The sequence below is a fragment of the Cebus imitator genome, unplaced genomic scaffold, assembly GCF_001604975.1.
Source record: "Cebus imitator isolate Cc_AM_T3 unplaced genomic scaffold, Cebus_imitator-1.0 Scaffold252, whole genome shotgun sequence".
Classification (NCBI taxonomy): Eukaryota; Metazoa; Chordata; class Mammalia; order Primates; family Cebidae; genus Cebus; species Cebus imitator.
Genome location: NW_016107567.1, coordinates 38,014 through 62,068, shown reverse-complemented (window position 1 = coordinate 62,068; position 24,055 = coordinate 38,014). Strand labels below are relative to the sequence as shown.

Here is a 24,055-nt window from a genome sequence, read left to right as displayed (position 1 = left end):
AATTCGAGGCTGCGGTGAGCCGTGATTGCACTGCACTCCAGCCTAGGCAATTGAGCGAGACTCCATCTCAAAACTAACAAAAACAAACAAAAATAAAATTAGGCAAAAAGAAGTCGCCGATTCCAGTTGCTTGTCTTAATGGCCCAGATATATTCATTCAAGTAACTTTTTTGATATTATGCATTTAAACTTACTACTCCTGTCCCAGGCTAATTTCGAGCAAAGCCATCCAACAAAAATAAGAGTAAATAAAGAACAACCTGAGGATAACACTTCTCACTGAACCCTAAAGAGTAAGCCTCATGTTGCCCTAAAACCAGGTTCGAAAATTTGGGATTCATTTCCCTAACTCTATTATTATACCAAGGAAGTAATTATAATTTCAACAAGGTTGTAGAATGAGTACTGGCAGCACCGGAAAATGCATTTTTCATTTAACAAATATTTAGTGAGCACCTAAATACATTAGGCAATTTTCTAGGCAACAAAATTATTTTAGGATAGAAAAGCAAATTGGTAGGCTCTGAAATTCGTTGCCAACACCTGAATGAGCAACTGTTATCTCCTTTTTCACGCTGTTACACTATTATTTTTGCAATTTGCCTTTTGAGTTATTGCAATCTATTTTTCTGATTTGACTAATGCACTTTATATGAGGCTACAGTGCAGTTATGACTATTCTGAAAGAGCATAGAAAATCACTGATTCGACATAATACTGAGGGCTTGGTACACATGACACTTCATTGAATGCTGCCAATGTGTGACAGCTATAATCAGAAATACAGTTAGCATATAGGGAAGTCTTAAAGGAAATTACAGAGCTAAGTTATCCTCCCTCCTGCCAAAACCAAGAGAAGCATAGGATGCTCTCAATCCTTTCCCCTCCGTCTTCTACCCTCTTTCCTGCTACCTGGAGTGTAGGAGAAAAGCTGGGTATTGCTGTGTATTCAGAGCAACAGCCCCACACAGCACCCCCTTTCCAAGATCAGTCATCTGACAGCCATCATCCTGACTCATCAGCCTGCTCTCCCCACCCACAGGACTGAACTGGGTCTTCAAAGTCTGCAAAAAACTATCATGCATAAACACTATTGAGAAAAACAGGTAGAGTCTCCCCAGCTCACAGGAGCATTAAGCCACAAGTCAAGGTTTGATCATGTGCAGGAAGCTGAAGGCCAATTTGGATGTTCAGCAATTTACAACCACTGGACCCAGCCTCCTATTTAGTGACTTTGTTCTTTCTCCATTATTTCCAGGGTCTTCACTTTCTATTGATAACCTTCTATTGAAGTTCTTGGTTGAAGTTTTATCATTTATTCAGTAAACACGATTTTTGCAGAGTAGTTTGTGCAACATCTGGAACTAAACATGGGAACCAATAACAGAAAGACATGAAGATCCCAGTGCTCAAAGAGATTTACCCCTGGGTCACCAACAGTCCTGTTGAGACCCTTGCTCTTTTAGAGCTGCTCCCTCTCGCCTTTATTTACCACCCTAACACTGCTCCAGAGTGAGGCTTTTGTGGTGCCCGTTTGCGGCCTGACTCACAGTCCCCCATCCTCCCTATCAGTCTTCCTCGGCCTCAGGAAGCCAAGACTGCTGCTGAGTCCTGCTAAAGTTTCTTTCTGTCACCATGTTCATTAAAAAGAAATTAAGTCCAAGACTTAATTCCGGCTCCCTCAAAGCCTAAAGCATAACAAAGAGCTTATTCTACAGAAATTAAAAGCACAGAAGTTACAAAAGTACTAAGTTCAGGTTTTTCATGTTTCCTAGATCAATGGAAGGAAGAGGCTCTCCCTGTGGAAATTAATTCAATTTTAATTCTATTTATATGAATATCCTATTTTTCTCAGGGAAGAAAGATAACACTTCTAGAAGAAACAGCTCTAAAAATTATCTCCCTGTCTCTCTCCCTGACCCCAACTGAATGTACCGAGTTAATCTCTGTTGAGGGAATGTTAAATTCCTTCAGATTACCCCTAGCTCCACTAGGTAGGCCACAAGCCCCTGCACTGATTCTTATAAAACTATATCCTCTCCTATTTACCACTTACCATAGCTGATATTTTATTGGTATTTGCATGATTCTTTCATTAATGTCCATTCCCCCTCCTAGATTCTAAGTCTCATCAAACCAGAAAGAACGCATTTTCTTCCTTTGTTTTTCTCGTTTTTTCCTCTTCTTTTTCTTTTCTTTTTGTATAACCACCACATCTCCAATGCCAAGCACAGCAGTGGTACATTGTAGGTGCTCATGAATTAACCCAACAATAATCTATATATGAATCAACTAATTATGTTTACATCTCCGCCTTGAGACCCTAACGTATGCATTTGAATGACAGTCACTGTTTTGACTGATTGATCGATCAACCTTGGGCCATCAGGCCATCACTAATGTCTTCAAGTATCTTACGTTTGACAGAAAAGTGCCACCTGTTTAAATTACAGAAAATGAGGGCTGGGCTTTTTGGCCCCAACAGCTTTCTCTAAACATGAATCAATACTCAGTCTCTGAGATCCCCAGAGAAGTGGCAAGGCCCTGGAATCTGGAGGAAACAGGTTACAGGGTTAGAATGTAGAACCCACCAGGTAAACGCCGATGCTTCTCCATGATCTAAGAAGAGTCTTTAACACTTTTAGTCCATTTCTCAGAGTTTCTCTAAACCTTTAGGACAGGTCTGGATTTAGGAGATAATGTGTGAAAACCCTGGACCCATAAAGTAATGAAAGACCAGATTCCAGCTTTGCTTCAATCTTTCAGTAACATTGTGATCCTGAGCAAACCACTCAACTTCCTTAACATTTGAATTTATCTACTGGTATTAATAGAATGCGGTGAATAATGCCTCCCTTGGGCATCCATAGGATTGCTACAATGTTAATATGGAACAATACATATACAAAACAAACTGAACAAGCAGAATGCTTGCAATGTAAACCAAAAGCATCTTCTGTACCTTTTTGGTTTTCAATCTGCGTCATTAAAACTTCTCAATAGGGCCAGTAATGGGCAGTGGCTCATGCCTGTAATCCCAGCACCTTGGGAGGCCAAGGTGTGCGGATCATGAGGTCAGGAGTTCAAGACTAGCCTGGCCAACATGGTGAAACTATGTCTCTACTAAAAATAGAAACATTACCTGGGCATGGTGGTTCGTACCTGTAATCCCAGCTACTAGGAAGGCTGAAGCAGGAGAATCACTTGATCCTGGGAGGCAGAGGTTGCAGTGAGCTGAGATGGAGCCATTGTACTCCAGCCTGGGTGACAGATCAAGACTTTATCTCAGAAAAGAAAGAGAGGAAGAGAAAGGGAGAGAGAGGGAGAGAGAGAGAGGAGAGAGGGGGGGAGAGAGAGGGAGACAGAGAGAGAAGGAGGGAGAGAGGGAGAGAGAAGGAGAGAAACCTTTTCCTCTTCCCAGAAAGGCCCTGTTACCTGCAGGTGTGATCACTGAAGCGGATCACGCACAGCTTCTGCCCCTCTTGAAGAGGGAGAGAGGGAGAGGGGGAGAGGAGAAGGGGAGAGGGGGAGGAGGGGAGAGGGGGAGAAGGGGAGAGGAGGAGAGGAGGAGAGGGAGAGCGCGAGCACAAGCACACACATACACGTACTAGCTATTCTAAGATGAAAGAATTCTATTTCACATAAATATTAAATTATTTCTGTTACTAACAATCTAATCTGCGGAGAAAAATAGAATCAAATGTTCTACAAGAAAATTTCTTCACAGAAGTTTTGTTTGAAAGCTATAAATCCATTTTCTAAGTTTGTTTGTTTTTTAAATATTATCTGATATACTAATCTTCTACAATTGGGGCCAAGAAAGTATAATGCAAACTAAAAACTCAAGCATCTTTTGGAGACGTAGAAAAACAGAAACCACAAGATAGATAATAAGAAAAAAACTAAGACTTCCTCCTTACAAAATGCCAACTGGCTTATGTTTAAAACAAGTTCAAAAGCCACATTAACTTAAAAAATCAGAGGATTAAATAATCTAGTCTTTAAAATCATGTACTTTTGGTATAAGGCTGAATCAGGAAGATAAATAAATGGAAGTAATCAAAACCTAGCATGATATGTTGATTCTTTAAGAGTCTATTGTCTTTAGGATAAGTATAGAAGTTGCTTATGGACAGAATCACATCTGGGCATGACATAAATAGCAATATTACAAAATATAATTTCCACCTGGGAGCACACACAAGGAAGCTAACTTCAGCTGCAATATGCAAAATGACAGAGTTAATACAGTCTTTACAGAAGCAAAGCTGCTGTAAAAAAAATTTACTAGAAAATACGTTATATTAACAGCTTTCAACATATCTAGCACATGAAATCAAAGGATCGAAATTATTTCAAAACATGCCCTTTCTAATAAGGATTTAAATTCTTACATTAAGGATTAAAACAGGAAAATTACATGCTGCATGACACGTGCATTTTTTGAGTAAAGGAAATGTATATAAGCACAATATATCAAAGCAATAGGATCATAGTAGTAGTGAAGGCTAGTTAATATGTACAAAAAACAAGCAGTGGCTCGTGCCTGTAATCCAAGCACTTTAAAAGGCTGAGGTGGGCGGATCACCTGAGGTCAGGAGTTCAAGACCAGCCTGGCCAAAATGGTGAAACCCCGTCTCTACAAAAAAAAAATACAAAAACTATCCAGGCTTGGTGGCCCTTGCCTGTAATCCCAGCTACTTAGGAGGCTGAGGCAGGACAATCACTTTAACTAAGGAGGCGGAGGTTGCAATGAGTCGAGATGGCACCACTGCACTCCAGCCTGGGCAACAGAGTGAGACTTAGTCTCAAACAAAAAAAGAAAAAAGAAAAAAAAATAATCAATTATATAGCCTTTTAAAGAATCGAAAATGATGCTTCCAAAATGGTTTCCAATGTTAATATATATTATTCAGATCAATTAGAGAATATGAATCCAAAATCCCTATGCACCTAACATTCCGTAACTCTAGATTCTTCTATACAGTAGATCCGGAAGGTGGCAGAAGATAAACAACAACAAAGGGACTAACACCTACTCTTCAATTTAGGAAAATTAACTATTAAACGTTGGTGATGCAAGAGTCATCATTAAAAAGTCTGGGGAAACTCCTGAAGACTAGAGTGGAAGTTTATCTACAAAGTAAGTTACATTACAACTTACTAACATGGCTTCCAACTCTATGCCAAAGTTTCATTCTAGAAATTCATTTACTTAAGGCTCCTATTCCATCTCTGTCCACATGACAGTATGGTAATTGAAATATTCCGGCAGAGAGAAAAAGGCTGGTTTAAAGGAACGCTTAAAAGCACACCTCACTCTTAATTCTTTTTGGCCTGAAAACAGCAGGCTCACTTTAGAACATTTCAGTAAGGCATTTTATTTAGTTAATTAGTTTTGGGGAGACAGAGTCTCACTTTTTCAGGCAGCTGGAGTGCAGTGGCTCGATCTCAGCTCACTGCAACCTCCACTTCCCAGTTTCAAGTGATTCTTATGCCTCAGTCTCCCAAGTAGCTGGAATTCCAGTCATGCACAAGCATGCCCGGCTAACTTCTGTATTTTTGGTAAAGCCAGCGTTTCATTAAGTTGGCCAGGTTGGCCTCGAACTCCTGACCTCAAGTGATCTGCTCACAGCCCGCCTCGGCCTCCCAAAGTACTGGGATTACAGGTGTGCACCACCGCGCCCAGCAGAGTAAGGCATTTTAAATTAAAAACCATATAATTAAAAGCATGTATGAGCGAATGTAGCACTGTGACATCTTTTAAAAACTGGAATATATTGTTATAAACTAACCCTTAACACTAAAAATAGGCCATGGGCGAGATCATAAATGAAGAAATATACTTTGACATAAAACTTAATGTTACACAATAGCCCCAACATCTCCTTTCCAAGCTCCCCAATCACCCTACCACCACCAAAATAACGTTACAACATACTTTACTAAATTGTCCCTCCCTAAAGAGTTTCACTTTTATGTAGTAAGATAGTGCTGCAGAAAATCACTCTAACACACACTTTCATGAATAAAGATACTATATTCTTATACAGTATAAAAATTATGATGTTCTTTTATCGTAACAGCGTTGATAGAAGTTCCAACAGCAATATGAACACTTGAACACGATAATCTCGTAGCTGCCAACTCCACTTCATCTCTTGCTTTCCTTTTCTTAAAAAGCTAGCAAAAAAACACATTGGGGATTGGGGGGGTGCAGTGTCATAAAACTACAAATCACTGAATACTAAAAAGAATGATGAATATTAGTGCTAAAATCATCTCTAAAATTTTAAAAGATTAGAATTCACAAAAAATTATTGAAAACATTAAAACATTAAAAAAAAAAAAAAGAAATATACGTTTTCACTCTACTCCGTGTTACATATAAAATTCACCTGGGTAATTTAACAATTGTTTAGCTACCAAATTTCACTGCAAGCTAAAGTTTGATGGTTTTGAAATGGTGGTATTAAGTCTTTAATGTGTTTCACTTTAAGAAAAAAAACTTAAAAAGAAAAATTTCCATTATGACCTTCATAGTTTATTACTAGTTCTTCTCACACTGAAGAAATAATATATAACTTACAGACCCAAGGCAGCATAACAAGTTTCTAATTACCAGAAAGTATTTGGCTTTTTTCCCACATGCGGTGGTTATATTAAACACTGTCTAACCTGTGACGACGACAAAATATTTCCATGTATGTCAGCTGTTGGCCAGATATGCTTTTTTAAATGTTCTAGAATAATTTATTTGTAAATTCAGTAGATCCATCTATCATTTATCCAAGACTGAAGCTTTTTGTTTCTGCACAAGTCTCTGTGTATCAAATAATTTGTCTATAAAAAAATTCTCACATTAATCCCACCCCCTAAAAAGCAATTTCTCTTCAAGACTGTTTTGCACAAGTCTCTGTGTATCAAATGATTTGTCTATTAAAAAATTCTCACATTACTCCCACCCCTCAAAAAGCAGTTTCTCTTCAATTTCTCNGATCTCGGCTCACTGCAACCTCTACCTCCCAGGTAACAGGGTCCTCCTGGGAAGAGGAAAAGGTTTCTTAATTCTAAATTAAGTGTGAGTGTGGCCGGCTCACTGCAAACTCCACCCCTCAGGTTCAAGTGATTCTCCTGCCTCAACCCCCCAAGCAGCTGGGATTACAGGTGCACACCACACCCAGCTAATTTTTGTATTTTTAGTAGAGATGGGATTTCACCATGTTGGCCAGGCTGATCTTGAACTCCCGACCTCAGGTGACCAGCCCGCTTCCGCCTCCCAAAGTGCTGGGATTACAGGCATGATCCACTGCACCCAGTCCACTTGGTAGAATTGAAAATGGCTCCAGGCCAGCTCTTTCTCTCAAGTGACCATCACCTGGCCCAAAGATAACACTCACAAACTTTCAGTGCTGACCAACTTTGGGGTGCAAGCCAGTCCTCCAGCAGCGCTCTTCTTCGCTCTGTTGCCAAAATAGTTCAATGGTCCTTCTTTCTTGCCATCTAGATTTCCAAGGCAGTATGTCAGAGTGCACAGCTAACTGCAGGAGCTGTTCGGGAAGTGTTATAGGTAGACTTCATGAAGCCCTTCTCCTCAGGCCAGGGCTTAGAAAATAGCACTTATCTACATTCCTCTTTCTTGCAGAGAATAAACGCATAGGATAGCTCTCTCGAAAAAAAGATAAAAAATTATCACCATCTCAGTATGCTGCCTCTCACTACTTTCATGTCTTCGTATTTTAAGGTATCTTCAGTGGGCAAAGTAGTTCAAGAGACCCCTAACCAGTTTTCTGATGGCTCCCTTGTAGATCCTGTATATTGTCCACCATATCCAACAAGACACAGCAATTATTGTGACTTGCTGTCTTGCTCAAAACTTTAATAGTCATTCAACTTAGATCCAAAAGAGTAAGCTACAAAGTGATTCCCCGTCTCTACAAAAAATAGAATAATTAGCCAGGCCTGGTAGCACATACCTGTAGTCCCAGCTACCCAAGAGGCTGGGGTGGGAGAATGTCCTGAGCCCAGGACTTCAAGGCTGCAGTGAGCCATGATTGCACCACGACTTCAGCCTGGGCAACAGAGAAAGACTCTGTCTCAAAATATTAAATTAAATTTAATTTAAAATAAAAAACAAAAAAGTTTCAAACAGTACATACCTATTTCTTTCAACGACATTGATGCTAATAGAATTTTATTTTATCTTCCAGTATTTTAATTATCCCAAATTATAGATATTTATAAATTTTTCCACTTATAGCTACTATCAAGTCACTTTATCCTTATATTAACTTCTCAGTTGGAAATTAGTATTGGTTTCACACTTAATTATATTAGTATTCTTACTTTTGAGATTAAAATATGATTATCTGCAGAGAGGGCCATGCTTATTGACATTAAATATGATTAGCTTCTGGAAAAGTGATTAGCTACATTTATGTTCTATTGCCACAGTTCCACTGAGATTTGCAACTTATTAACTCATGATACAGCTAAAACTAACTGAATCATTGTATGATAATGAATGCATTCACATGCCATTGACTAATTTCTTTCAGGTATAGAGAAGCATAATTTGCAGATGTGGGTGGCATAGAAGACCATCTTAACCTTCTAAGTTTACCCTCATATGTATTTAGAGTAAGGTGACTAGCCATTAATACCATATTCTCTACGTGCAGGATTGCCAAAATTCTGCGAGGGACTTGAAGAAAATCTGGGGCAATCACATTCTCCTTCCCAAAGGTATTCTGCGCTACATTCCACACAGGTTTCAGCAGAGCAGAAGCAATGCGTATCTTGTTCACTATCTATCCTTATAGCCCAGCTTAGCAACTGACACTTAGTAGGTGCTCAGCAAATGTGTGTTGAATGAACGAGTATATCAAACAATCAGGACTTGTGGAATTTAATCATAGCGCAACTGACTTTTGTCTTCTACTAGCCCTTGAATATATACACAACAAGAAAGATTTTCTCCTCATCTGGATAAAAATCCTGGGCAGTCCCATAACTATTCTGGTCACTCCTCAATAATTCAAAGTCCCACACTGATTTTAAGTCACCAAGCAGACTCTCAGCTCTGTACTCTGAATGTAAAGATCGGTGTAATTGCCAAAGCTTTCACTTTCATTTAAAGTTCTGTCTTCTCCAGCTGGGGCCTGCGACAGGGTGAAAGCTGAGTCAGGGAAGGGCTGTGGTCAGTTTTTTCTGCTTTTTCCTGCTTCTCCTTTTCCAGTTTTTTACCTAAGGTTTCTGACAATTCTGACAATTAGCCGTGGGAAAAGAAGAGAAGAAATTGGAACAATAAAGTTCTTAATTAACAAGTAAAAACCTGGGAAACAATTTGTATGTTTACAATGCATACAATTGACAAAGAATTACTAAATTAAATAATTACTAAATATTACATAGACACTTTATTTTTTATTTCTGAGAAAGGGTTAAATAAAAGGCTAAAAATTTTTAGAAAAATTGAGAACAGATAGTAGCAGGCATTTTTTTTCTGAAGAGGAAACATACATGGACAATAATTATATAGAAAGATAATCAAGATCATTGAAATAAAAGAGGAGCAAGATGAAACATCAAGGAAATACAATTTCATACCCACCAGTCAGGCAAATTATGAACTCTGATGATACAACGTATCAGCAAGAACATGGGTATATCTGTGGCCCGGATTTGTAGAAATGACAAGTGGTACAACCACTTTAAAAAATAATTAAGCACTGCCTACTAAATTAGAAGAATTACATAAATACCCCATCAATTCCATTCCTAGACAAATACTCTGAAGAAAGAAACCCTTGTACATATGCATCAGGAGACGTGTACAAAAACATTCATGGGAAACATATTTGTAGCAGCAAAAATGTGGGGAAAATCCAAATGCCTATTGATAATAAAATGAATTAATTGTGACATATTAGTAAAATATTGTTCAGTGAAGAAGAAAACATACAACTACAAGCATTAAAATGAATGAATCTCAAAAGTTATATGTTGAACTGGAAAATAAAACATCTTAAATGTATAGGAACACCTCCTACACATGTGGTAAGATCTTGAAGGAAAACAGGGAAGCGTTAAGCATACAACTCAGACTAACGGTTATCTCTAAGAAGAAGAGGGAGAGAGATGGGTTCCCGGAAGTGCAAACAGTGGCTTTCAGATATTGGTATGGGCCTATTTGGTAAGATGGGTTAGCAAGTATATGGCTGTTTCTCTTCTTTAGATTGAACTTATATATAATTTATACTTTTTTGCACATATACTACATTTATCAATGTTTGAGGTAAAAATAAAAATAAAACAAGAAAAGGAAATTAACAATTCAGGTTCCTCGAGTTTACTCAATCACTTATGATTTTGATTTTTTTTACTCCACCAATGGAGGCACAAATTCTCAAGCAAGTTCAAGAGAGATGCCGAAGAGAAAGAACAAAAGGTTGTTACATTTTGTCCAAGACTTGGATATTTATGAAGTACATAATGGCCCCCAAGATTATAACACAGAGAGAAGCCTTGAAGAATTATCAGCAGGATTTCGTGTAAACACTCCCAGTGTGGTGGGGGGTCGGGGGGAAAGCTACCATCTTACCATGAGTTAAATGGAGCTACACTCCACTGTGTTTACACTCAGTGTTTCTTTATGACTAATGTCCTGTGGTCAACAGGAGGGCACAGGCTTTGGTAACAGTCAAAACTAACTTTCATTCCCAGTTCTACTACTCGCTTATGTGACCTTGGGCAAATTCTTCTATCTCCCTGTGAGTGTCTTTCCTCATCTGTAAAATGAGAATAACACCTACATTACAGGGTTAGGAAGGGTAAGTGGCACAACACACACATGGCAAAAGTGCCAAAGTAGTTGTAAGGTCCAAAAAGAACTGAGAGTTGCCATGTTTAACATCAGTATCATCACACACCACCACGTAATTAGTAGAGAGGAAGAAAAAAAATCTCCATTAAGTAATTTTCATAAACATGGTTTAATATGAACTTGAAGCCTTCTCAGAGATCCCTTTAGTTCCATAAATTTTAAAATCCTTGTATTACATATATACTCTGAATCACTAATTGCTAATGTAGACTCTATAAAAATCTTGTTATATTTATTTGTTCGTACCCCAAGTACCTGAACTAATAAAATGGTATTAATGGCTATTTACATAAATTTACAATTCTAAATTAGACCTTTAATTTCTGTAATAAAAAAGGAAGTAGCTCATGCAATTTCCCATTTTTATTTTCCTACATGGAACACAGTGGCTCTAACATAATGTATGACTTTGTGAATATTTGCAGGGCTGCTAATATTTTATCTAATATTATATACTATGTTTTTTGATCTCTGACCCTCGTTTGTATTCCCAGAACCCTCATGAGCAATGTGTACTGTGATAGCCCTTGGTAGCAGAAGCAGGACTGAAATTGAGGTTAAATCATCCACCGCAAGAATCTTTCAAGGAGGTCTCTCAAGGTCAGTAGTAATATTTTTCCATGTATAGTTCTCCACTTAAAGAATGTTTCTTAAATATTTGATTTATCAGGACTGAAATATATGGCTTATTTTGAAACAGATCACTAGTAAACACTATAGAGTATGAATATGACCCTAAATTCTTTATTTTTATTTTCACATTATTCATTATATCAATATATATTCCCACATCCTGTGGGGAACAAAAAATGGAACAGCAGAGCACATAAGAAAATTATGAGACAATACAACTCTTAAAAGATGGCAAAGGTAATTTATTGACAAAAGAAGAAATAGAAAAACATTTTTAAAATTAAATTGAATCGTTGCCTTAATATTTACAAAAGGTAAAGAGCATTTGAAACTAAAAATGGATATAGTTTCCTCAAGGGAGGAAAAAGAAATATTAGCAGGAATTGGAATCAGGTGAGGACCAGATTATAAAGAATTATAACACATTAGGAGCAAACATGGGAGGGTTTTCATACCAATGGCAAATGGGCTGGAAGGGATTTAGTCAATGGAAGCAAATGAGAAAAAGGCATTAGTGAAAAAGAAACACTGCAATTTTAGCACAAAGACAGCCATAAAATCACAAGAGTAAGCTGTAATTTAGATGGGCAGTTAGAATTAGTAGTCAGTGATAACTTTCCAGTGTTATCAAATGTACCAACTTTCACATGATTACAAGCCAAATCAAATCATTGAGCAAAGTTAATAATGTAGCATCTCCCACTTATTTACCAAAGGAAAAGTGGCTTCAGCTTTCAATTCACAGCAGTAGTTCTTCACCCAGAGTCTCCATTTTCTCTCCCATTCCCACTGCTTACACCTGATACAGTTCCTCTTCAATATCAATAAATTGTTTCTTTTCTTTTCTTTTTTTTTTTTTTGAGACAGTCTCACTCCATCAACCAGGTTGGAGGGCAACCTCTGCATCCCAGGTTCAAGTGATTTTTCTGCCTCAGCCTCCCCTGTAGCTGAAATTACAGGCACACCAACACACCCAGCTAATTTTTTTGTATTCTTAGTAGAGACAGGGTATTGCCATATTGGCCAGGCTGGTCTTGAACTCCTGACCTCAAGTGATCCACCCGCCTCGATCTCCCAAAGTGCTGGGATTACAGGCATGAGCCACCCCCCCGGACCTCAACATATTGTTTCTAAAACCTGAATTTAATCCTAGGATTCTCCTGCATAAAATTTCCTGCAGTTTCTCTATTATCTATAGGCAAAGCCCAGGTAAAGTCAAATTCCTCAGCTCAAGGGTCTCCTTGATTTTGCCTTTGTTTGCTTTTTGACTCTGCTTTCCGCAATGACTCTGAGTCCTCCAGGTAGACTGAGACACTCAGAACCTCTAAAAGCACAGGTCTGAATGCTACTCTAACTTTTTACCTGCGTTTCTCTCTACCTGGAACATCGTTCCTCCCCTTGTCCACCTGGGAACATTCTCATTTTTTCACGACCCACAATCCTGTCAATGGCAGAACTTTGTTTTTCTCTTCTTTGCATGTCTCTAGGACAGAGAAGGGTGCCTGTCCAGAGAATGTTCAGTAAATGTACATCCGGTGCATGACAAGTAATGTTCAAAGACTTTATTAACAGGTTTTTTGGTTTCTGCTGCTACTTCCTATCAGTGTAACTTTCTTTTCCTTTTCCTAAGGAACTAGGAGTGTCATGGATTTAGGTATTCTACCATAAGCATTTCAAAACTGACAAGATACAATAAACAGTGGGTTGATATGAAGAGTGAAAACAGCGAACCAGAAACAACTACTTCTTATCAGCTATGTGATTTCACTCGAGTTCCTTAAAATTTCTCAGCTTCAATGTCCTTCTCAGCAAAATTGTGATATTCTCACTGGGAATTGTTATGATTACAAAATGTGACTGTGAAACTGCTTGTTTGCTTTTTTGTTTGTTTGTTTCTAAAGACATCACCTCTCCTTTACTACTGATTGATTGTGGTCAATGAGTTCCCTCATTTGTGGCCTATTTTTATCCCTTCAAATAAGGCAGGGTTATTATATTATCCTCCCCAGGATTTTGGTACTGCCGTAGCCTTGAGATCAGAGTCATAGGTAACTGGTCACATTAAAAGGTTAAGAATTTGTTCTTAATCAAATAGTAAGACAGTAATGGCACTACAAATAGAACCACATTTTTTATATTCTCATTTCCTTCCATGGAAATGAGCATACTTTTCATTTGCTAATGAACTACACGAAGGTCATAGCCATAGTCATATTGAAATAGACACTCATCAGGTAATGCACTACAGCAGTGTTTATAGGTGGAATAATTATTCAATCAATCAACTCGCTATTAAGTGAGTGCCTACTCTGCACACGGCATTTTGCTAAATCATGTGGCAGACACAAAGAAGTAGAGGACACCTTCTCCCACAGTCTCAGAGCCCAAAATAAATCAGCATACACTTTGAAAAAAATGAACAATTCTTTCTCATAAAATACAGTACCTAAAAGATAGCTAAACAGAGTTACATGTAAGACATAAACAGCTTCATCAGATGTAATTTATCAATATATTCAATGATTCAACCTTAAAGAAACTTTTTGGGGTGGTTTAAAATTATATAAGACAGGTCTAAACTCAAATCTTCAGCCTGGACTTATTGACACATTCACACCTTCATTTATTTATTCATTTATTCAACTACAATGGAGTGGCAAAAATATTTATTACCAGAATTTCAGGAAGTCATGGAAAGGCTTACCTTCCTGGATCCTAGGCATGACAGAGAGAAGCATGGATTAGGAATTTAAGCATGGATTGAGATTTATTTATTACAATGAATAGATAAAAGGAATACCAGAAAGAAAGAGTGGGAGGCTATGAGTAACTAACAAAGTCCTCCACATAAGTCTTTAAGATTTCAATAAAATTAACAAATTCACAATAGTTTAAGTGAGGTAGGCATGTTTGAGAGAAAATGTCAAAAGATGACACATAAGGTTAACCAAGATGGCAGGCTACCATGCAGAAGCAGAGAAAGAAGAAACATGTTCAACACTGAGTGTTAGTTAATAAAATTAAAACTATCAAGTAATTGGTATAAATAATAAAGTAAAAGCAATACAAATTTCTTTATTTGATTTATGAAACTCTCACTATCAAACTATAATAAATGAACTTGGGAGGCGGTCTTGATGCAGGATAAATACACAAAAGTTCACTGCTAGTCTATAATACTACTTAACAATCATTATTTGAAGTGGAAGAATATTCCATTCACAATAGCAATAAAAAATATAATTTAACCCAGGAATTAATTTAGCAAGAAAGATACATGATGTAGACGAAGGAAGCTACAAAATCTTATGGAAAGATAAAGAAAATAACTGAATGAAGAGTATATTATCGGATATAAAGACTTAGTCTCATAATGTGGTCAATCCTTATGAATTGTAATGCAACTTTGATAAGGATTCCAATTTGTTTTCTAAGACTAGGGTAACATTATTTTATATTTTATATTTAAAATGTTTGAGATAATCATAAAAAGCAATAAAATATTATAAAACTATGACTAAAGTATAACTATTAAAACTATAGGAAGTATTTAAAGTTCTTATAATTCAAAACAACATAGATTTGCACAAGAATAAGATAAACAAGTAAAATAAAAGTTGAGAAATATATATATACAAGTTAATATGGGAACTTAATCTTTTACAGAACTGGCATTTCCATTGAATGGGGGCAGGAAAGCATTATTTTGGTGTGGATATTAACCTGAAAAAAAAATGCCTTAGATTCCAATTTATATCATATTCAAAACTAAATTTCATATGAAGATCCAAATATACAAAGTAAAATAATATTAAAATAAAATTTAAGAAATTATTTATATAATCTTGGGATGGTAGATAACCCCTTGAGCAAGACAGAACACTCAGAAACCATAAAGGGAGGGAAACATATTTTTTTTAAGTATCCAATAAAAGATTTATTAGCAAAGCCATGTAGATTAGAAAAAAAAATTTGCAACTCATAAGACAGATAACAGATGCAGTACATATCCGTCATTTGTGGTGCACAAATTCTTTCAAATATCCTCCCTTCATTTTAATAGATTACCTCATTCTGAATCCCACCTTTACATAGTAGAACTCAGAAACTCATTTTCCTAGCCCCCTTTGCAGACAGTGCACAGCCAGGTTTGCATGTTCAGTCAGTGATATGCAACCTCATGATGCCGAACTAAACCACTTGCAGAACAGCCTTGCAAGATTACTTGATTTTGCAGGAGTGGGCGGCAACAGTTACCGGAGTGAGGCTGAATGTTCTCCCTGGGCCAGTCCTTCAGTGCTATGCTGTGTGCTGTTCCTGGAAACTCGGCCTAACCCTCTTTCCACTGATTCTGTCAACTGCTCAACATCCTTCAACAGATTTCTGACAACCTCAGCCCGCTGGTTTCCATTGTTATCAACTGAAAGCCCTACCAATACAAAAAACAAATATCTCCGATACTAAAAGATCTTCTACAAATTGATTTTTAAGAAGAAAACCAAAAGGATATAAATAGGTAAACTATAAAACTAAGCGAATATCAAACATATAAAAAATGTGCGTTCTCACTAACAGCTGAGGAAATTCAAATTAAACAATGAGATAGACATCTCCTTTTTACTCATTACATTGGCAAAATTAAAGAGCAATCACATCTTGTGTTTATTAAAAAAACCAGAAAGCTCATATATTGCTGGTCAATACTCCCATAACCTTAAAACAATCTGGCAATGGCTAGAAAGCTAGAAATACACTTATGTTTGAATGCAGCAATCTTTAATTAGAGAATTTATTCTTCATAAACAAAAGCTGTATATAGGATACATGGAGGATGTTTGTTGCAAGATTTTTTTGTAATGTCCAAAAAGCAACCAAATTGTTCACTCATAGAGTAATAGTTGAGTGAATTTTATTACATTCATTATGGCATGTTAAGATGCTTATCTGAACAAGTTTTTATAAAATCTTCAACAACAGGATCTGTTAATGCTTTCAATACATATGTTAGGAGGCATATAAATTGATTAGTATGAGCATAGAAAAGAGTTTCGTTCAGAGTGAATCAAGCAAAGAGAAGGTGTTCAAAGTGAGGAGGTCATTAAGAGTTAACATCAGTAGGAAGGGAGAGCAGGAAGGGAGGAGATGAGAGAAATACAGTCATCAAATGGAATTTGCATGGTGTAACATTAACTTAGAAAGTACAAAAAAAGTAGAAAATGAAAATTATAGGGACAAATGAAAACACAGATCTGACTTTTCAGCATGGCATTTTAAGAAATTTTTATTTGGTTTCTAATATGGCCTCATAAAAAAAATTTGAGATAAAGATCAAGTTGCAGAATAATCTGTTTAGTGTGATTCCATTTTTTGGAAAAAAATACACATATAATATCTCTTCTCTAAAATGCAAATCCAAAACCAAAATGAGTTGCCATCTCACGCCAGTTAGAATGGCGATCATTAAAAAGTCAGGAAACAACAGATGCTGGAGAGGATGTGGAGAAATAACAACACTTTTCCATACACTGTTAGTGGAATTGTAAATTAGTTCAACCTTTGTGGAAGACAGTGTGGCTGTTCCTCAAGGATCTAGAACCAGAAATACCATTTGACCCAGCAATCCCATTACTCAGTATATACCCAAAGGATTATAAATCATTCTAGTATAAAGACATATGCACACGTATGTTTATTGCAGCACTGTTCACAATAGCAAAGACTTGGAACCAACCCAAATGCCCAACAATGATAGACTAGATAAAGAAAATGTGGCACATATATACCATGGAATACTATGCAGCCATAAAAAAGGATGAGTTCATGTCCTTTGCAGGGACATGGATGAAGCTGGAAGCCATCATTCTCAGAAAACTAATACAGTAACAGAAAACCAAATGCTGCATATTCTCAGTCATAAGTGGGAGTTGAACAATGAGAACATTTGGGTACAGGGAGGGGAACATCACATACCAGGGCCTGTCAGGGGTTGGGGGAAAAGGGAGGGATAGCATTAGGAGAAATAACAAATGTAGATGACAGATTGATGGGTGCAGCAAGCATCATAGCACATGTATACACCTATGTAACAAACTTGTATCCCAGAACTTAAAGTATAATTAAAAAAAAAAAAAAAAAACTCTTCTCTGTAGTTACTTCAGAGAATTAGTGCTCAGAATTCATAATAGGAAGCTTGTTAACTTTTGCTTTCTATATCTCTGCATTGTTAGATGATGTACTACAAAAATCAAGTCATACTTCTGTAATTTTTAAAAATCTAGTGAAAGGAAAGGAGGAAAAAGGCAGGAAAAAGGAAGGGAGGCAGAGAGAGAAGGAAGGAGAGATAGAAGGAAGGAGGTGGGGAGATGGGATTCTAAACAGAAGCTAGAAGCCTCCTCCTTAGCATGATTTGGTCTGCATGGCCTTCTCTAAGACAGACCAGGTATTTCTCTGCATGTTCCTATAATACTCTACACTCACCACTTTTGCATCAAGTAGAACATTGTATATAAAGGGCCTGATCACTTCTCTGTATCCTCTTGAATTCATGCAGAATTACTTTATTTTATTATTATTATTTTTGAGACAGGTCTCATTCTGTCACCCAGGCTGGAGTGCAGTGGCATCATTATAACTCACTGCAGCCTCAAACTCCTGGGTTCAAGCCTCCAGAACCAAGGAGTTCCTGCCTCAGCAAGAACTCCTGCCTCAGCCTCCAGAGCAGCTGAGAATACAGGTGCATGCCACCATATCCAGCTAAATTTTTTTTATTTGTTTATTTATTTTAGAGGGGGGGGTCTCACTATGTTGATCAGGCTGGTTTTGAACTCCTGGCCTCAAGCTATCCTTCTACCTCAGCCTCCCAAAGTGCTAGGATTATAGGCATGAGCCACGGACACACTGCCAGAGTATTACTTTATTTTATTTTACTTTATTTTACTTTAAATTACTTTATTTTACCCTCACATCCTTTTTGATAAGCACAGTGCCTGTCACAAAATAGATGCTTGGTTAATAGTTTTTGGAGATCAGGTAAACTATTTCCAATACTGAGGGAACACAGCAGGCAGCCAGCAAATGTTCGGCACCCTCTTTACCTAGAAGGTTGCCATGTTCAGAAAGTGTGTCCACTCAAAATGCATGTGTTGAAATCTAATCCCCAATAAAATAGTATTAAGGGATTTGGCCTTTAAGAGGCATTAGGTCTTGAGGGCTCTACCCTCATGAATGGGATTAGTGTCCTTATAAAAGAGGCACAAAGGAGCCTATTCACCCTTCCACCAAGTGAGGAGCCTGAGAAGGTGCCATCTATGGGGTACAGAAACGATCCCTCACCAGGCATCAGATCTGCTGGCACCTTGATCTTGTACTTTCCAGACTCTAGAACTGCAAGAAATAGATTTCTGTTGTTTGTAAGTTAACCAGTTTAAGGAGTTTTGTTATAGTAGCCTGAGCAAACTAAGACAGGGTTTCTAAAGTTACAAAATCTGCTATTTCAATTTTAGAAATGATTTTATTGCTCAAAATTATGACTCATATTTAACCTTTATTTTTACCTGAATGAAAGCTATCGAATTACCTACTTAAAACAAAGTGCTATAAAGTTCATCAACTAATCTGAGTAAATTTTTTATTAAAATAGGCAAAAATTCATTTCTAATATTTTCTAATGAAAGGATGCAACGTGCACATGATATGGATTGGACAGAATGTGGCCCTTTAGAGGTGCTCAGTGAGTGTTCAATGTGAATCTACAATAGTGTAAATTGCATTTGTAGTTTAGCTTGAGCAACAACACACACAATGGACAGACTTTGGGGATTTCTTGACTTGGGTTGGCAATACTAATGTGACATAAATAACATCCAAACACCAAAGGGATGACAGAGAAGTTGAGGACTTTTTAAAACTAGAAGAATTTCCATGACTTTGTCATGTAATTAAAGCAATGAAGTGTCCCAAATACAGATTTCTTTTTTAAGTGCTGTGGAAAACTCTAAGGTAAATTGCATAGAGGATTCAAATCTTATGATTCCCTTACCAAAAAGATTTTTCTCTTTGCACTGAAGCTGCTAGCAAACAAAAGAAATTAAAACATATCTAGCCTTTGAAAGAACATCAGCTTAACTATTATAAATACAGGAAATAATAACAATAATAGCAATAATATGACCTATAATTTAAAGACTCCAAGTTTCTTTGTTGTTGTTTATTTGTTTTTTGTTTGTTTTGAGACAGAGTCTCACTCTGTCACCCAGGCTGGAGTGCAGTGGCTTGATCTCGGATCACTGCAACCTCCACCTCCCAGGTTCAAGAGATTCTCCTGCCCCAGCCTTCCGAATAGCTAGGATTACAGGCGCCCACCACCACACCAGCTAATTTTTGTATTTTTAGTAGAGATGGGGTTTCACCATGTCGGCCAGGCTGGTCTCGAACTTCTGACCTCATGATCTGCCTGCCTTGGCATCGCAAAGTGCTGGGATTACAGGCATGAGCCACCACGTCCAGCTGACTCCAAGATTTAAAGATGAAGACATCAAATGCTTTGCAAGCCTCCAGACCAGTTTTATTTGAGTGGGAGTTGCCTTTGAAACTCATTCCTCAAGAGCAAAGAACAAACACAGGAAAGTGGTTTAATGGGAAATAGGAGGTGGGTGAGTGGGTGGATGTGTACTGAATGCTTCCTAACTTCTCTATCATCTGTGAAGAAACAGTACAGAGCAGTCTGCCTCTGGGGAGGAGTAAGGTAGATAAAAGGCAACACATTAGTTAAAGTTGGACAGCATGATCTTTATCACACCTACTTCTGGCTGAGCGCGTTATTAAGATTGTTCAAAGCCAGGATATGCCACACGTCCTCATCCACAGTACGTTAAAAACAGACAGCATATTTTTTTTGCAAAGCTTCAATATCATATTACCTTGAGTTAATCTAATAGACAATGAGTTTGTCATAGCTTGTTTACTACCATAATCAAACAAAAGGTTTAAATAGCATATAATAAAATGATTAAGATGAAGGTGGTAAATAAATGCTGTTGATTTTCTTTACCCCAAAATGATACTCATGAACTTAATGCTTTTCTCCATCAAAGTGCACCATGTTTAAAGCCAGAGTGAGATGCCATCAATGCCCACATTACTTTCAAATGCTTTGATAAGGCTTTATCAATGCCATTCATTTTTCTTGGAATAATGAAGTAACGAAGCCATGACTTCAGTAATGCAGGAAGCATCATTTTATTCCAGCATCACACACACAAATGGAAATAAAACTTATTTTCTCTTCCTCCAGATTTTAGTAGCATAACATTGCTAAATCAGAGAAGGAGACAGCTCCTTTCAGACCTGCAACTCTTCTGTGCTGAGGCAGGTCATGTGACATTTCCCACTTATTTATGTTTTTCCCTAATGAAAGGGTGCTTCTTTGTGTGGCACTAGATAGTTTAGATTTTTTAATATTGTTAGTGTTGAGAGATAAACACTTTGGTACATATTGGAGAGTAATAAATTGTGTTGAACATTGATAAACTAACGCAATTACCAGCAAGGTCAGAGAGTCAGCTAATTTAGAAATATCAGTCCTAGGATTTTGAGTTGTCCCCTGGAGAACTGCAGCCACTTTATTACAGCAGGAGGGTGAGGAGAAAATGGTACATTAGGATTGATCTTTTGATCTAATTGTGGAACTCTGCCATTCCTTGTTTGACCAAAAATGCTTACCAAGCAAGAGGAAACATAGCACAACTAATTGAGGACCATCCCTTACAAACCAGAGGAACTCTGGGAAATAAAGGACAAATTGCACCTGATATTATTGGTATGAGGGACCTGTCACTGAGGTGCATCCTTTTTGAGGATGTTGTTTAAATCATAATTACAAATAAAATTTAGTATATTCAACCAGTTTAAGGAAAAAAAATCATTTTTACATTTATTACCTGTGCTGGTAAAATTCTAACAAATTTTCAATGAAACATTTAGCACTCCTCTTTGGAAATGGGGCTTAAATTAGACTTAGGGGTACTTAGCTTTCACAAAACTTTTTTATCCAGGAAAAGTTTTATGGGCCTTGCATATTTTTTAATATTTTTACCTTTACTTACCAATGATACAAAGAAAATGCATTGCCTAACTTATACCTAAAGCTACATTTATTCTAGACTTTCTAAATTCTAGACTAAAATGTAAGTATAATTTTCTGTTTACATTATTATTGTAACTCTTAACATGATTTAGTTTAGCTTTCACCCAATATCTATCAGGTCCTGGCCTCTAGGACTAGGCTAATTTGACTGATTGTGTTAAAGTCAAACTGGGTAACATCCTGATTCCAGAGACTAAATAGAGTTCAATTGAAATAAGATTCATGTTTAGCTACCAGGCACATCATAGGCACCAGCAAATGCGTTATTTGGGAAAGCTGTTTCAAATGTAGTCTCTTTTAATACATAATCCCGTTTGATAGGGAGTCACACAGGAAGCACTGAGACTGAAAAATGATTAAAAGGATATATATGCAGTATCTTGGAAAGGCATGGAATTGACAGCCTTTCAGAAGTTCAGATTCTCATATTGGGCAATAACAAAAATGCCTTAAGACTCTGTCCTAATAATTGCATGCAAATATGTAAGTTACTTACAATTAGGAAATTCTGATAATATAATAAGGTTGGATTACAGCTGAAAATCTTCCCCTTGGATATGATGTTTCCAAAGCAGAAACCTTTTAACACATGAATTTTTGCTCAAATGGTTAAAAGACAATCAGGAAATAGAAGTTAAAATGTGACATTGTTTACTGCAATTCTAATTTCAAATGGAATTAAGTTTTCCGACTAGTAAGGTAATTAACAGGAAGAAAAACGTTCTTAAGAAGCTGAGTAAGGGAAACGGTGTCATTGTTGAAAGATTATGGACCACACTTTCAGTTCTTTTCTAAGATTTAATTCAGTGCCTACAATTTGCAGACTCACAAACACATCTTGCAGAATCCAGAGCCTTTCAGATTCATTACGTTTTCCTTCTATATCCTCAGTTGCTGTGAATTTAACTATATTATTGAGTACTTAAAGTTCACTCAAGGATGTTCATGTCTTAAAAGTAGGGTCTGGAGAACACAACTAGAATGTTGACAATTCTGCACTGTGACAGCAGATTGTACTAATGTACACAGCAAATAACCGATGTCAAATTGCTGCAGCTGCCCAGCTGTCTGGCCTTTGTCTGCAGGTTTAATTCCCAGAATGGGACCCGGGTAATCCCTTTGTGATACAATCAGCTCTAGGGGTTTAGTCACTTACATTACATTATTGAAGGGATAATGAGCTGATGATGGGCTGATAACAAGAAGATTGCATTAGGCAGAATATTAGCCCAAATACCTCTGGGATGCTAAACTGCCTCAGTTGCTGGAACATTACACACAGTTTTTGTTTGGGTTTTGTTTTTTTTTAAGAAAGCAAATTGAAATCATCCTAGGATAAGTCTGAAATAGCTTGCCTAATCCATATTTAGCATAAAAGAGATAATTTGTACAATAAATGGATAACAGAAAAATTTGGAACAGAGTATATTTGTATAATAAATATTGTTTAAAATATATAACATATACATATATACATCTAATAGTATATTACTTTGTTAAAGTCTCGCAAACCAATAGATTTGTCACAAATTGTATCATAATTTAAAATACTGACTGCCTTTAATTTCAAGAATTTGAAGCAAATTGCACTTTCAACATTATTTTGAGACTGGCATCATGAGATAATGTGTCTTTCCTCTATCAAAGTTCTCACCAGTAGAGACAGTCATACTTTGATCTTCTGGGGGGAGCAATGCCACGTTCTTTGCGTTAGTTAGCAGGCTGGTACCCTTTGATCTTACGTTTCTTTGAGAATGAGCACTCCAGAATTTGTGGAAGCAATCTCGTTCCAAACAGGACAATATGGCTTTTCCAAGTGTGCAAAACAGAATTCCCTCAAATAAATTGTTTAACTGGTTTAACAAATCATTTAATTAGAAAATTACTTTGAATTGGTTTTCAAAAAATTGATGGGTTTATAATATGATCAATGTATTAATTCATCAATGTATTAATTCATTCAGAGAGGCCTCAGGTTAATTGCTCAGAATGAAATTGTCCCAGAAGCTTCAGTCTCTTCCAGGAGCATATGAAGTAATGTATATTTTGGAAATGTGTTCCAAATACAGTAAGGAGAGGAAAGAAGTGAACTGGATCTTCTTTCCCCAGAACCTCTGCTTAATGGCCTGCTCAGCACTGCTAATAAGTAAAAACCCAAAGTGAATATATTAATATTTTGCTATCCCAAGGCTTTGCATATTTTATCTTTTATTTTTTATCTTTTTCCCTTGAAAATAAATCATCATCTCTTCAGTCACCAGTATGGGGTCTTCCTATTCAGTATCAGGCACAAAATATATTTGTAAATAAATAAACTAATATGCTTTTTCTCAATTTTCTGAACCAACATCTGATCAGATTCTTCGCTTAAGTTGAAAAGAATATATTGCTCC

The 24,055-nt window shown here is 36.9% G+C and overlaps 1 pseudogene; it reads left to right on the top strand.

The window, feature by feature from the left end:
• The first annotated feature begins 10,427 nt into the window (after positions 1–10,427).
• LOC108282817 overlaps positions 10,428–24,055 on the top strand; it is a 34,134-nt pseudogene continuing 20,506 nt past the window's right edge.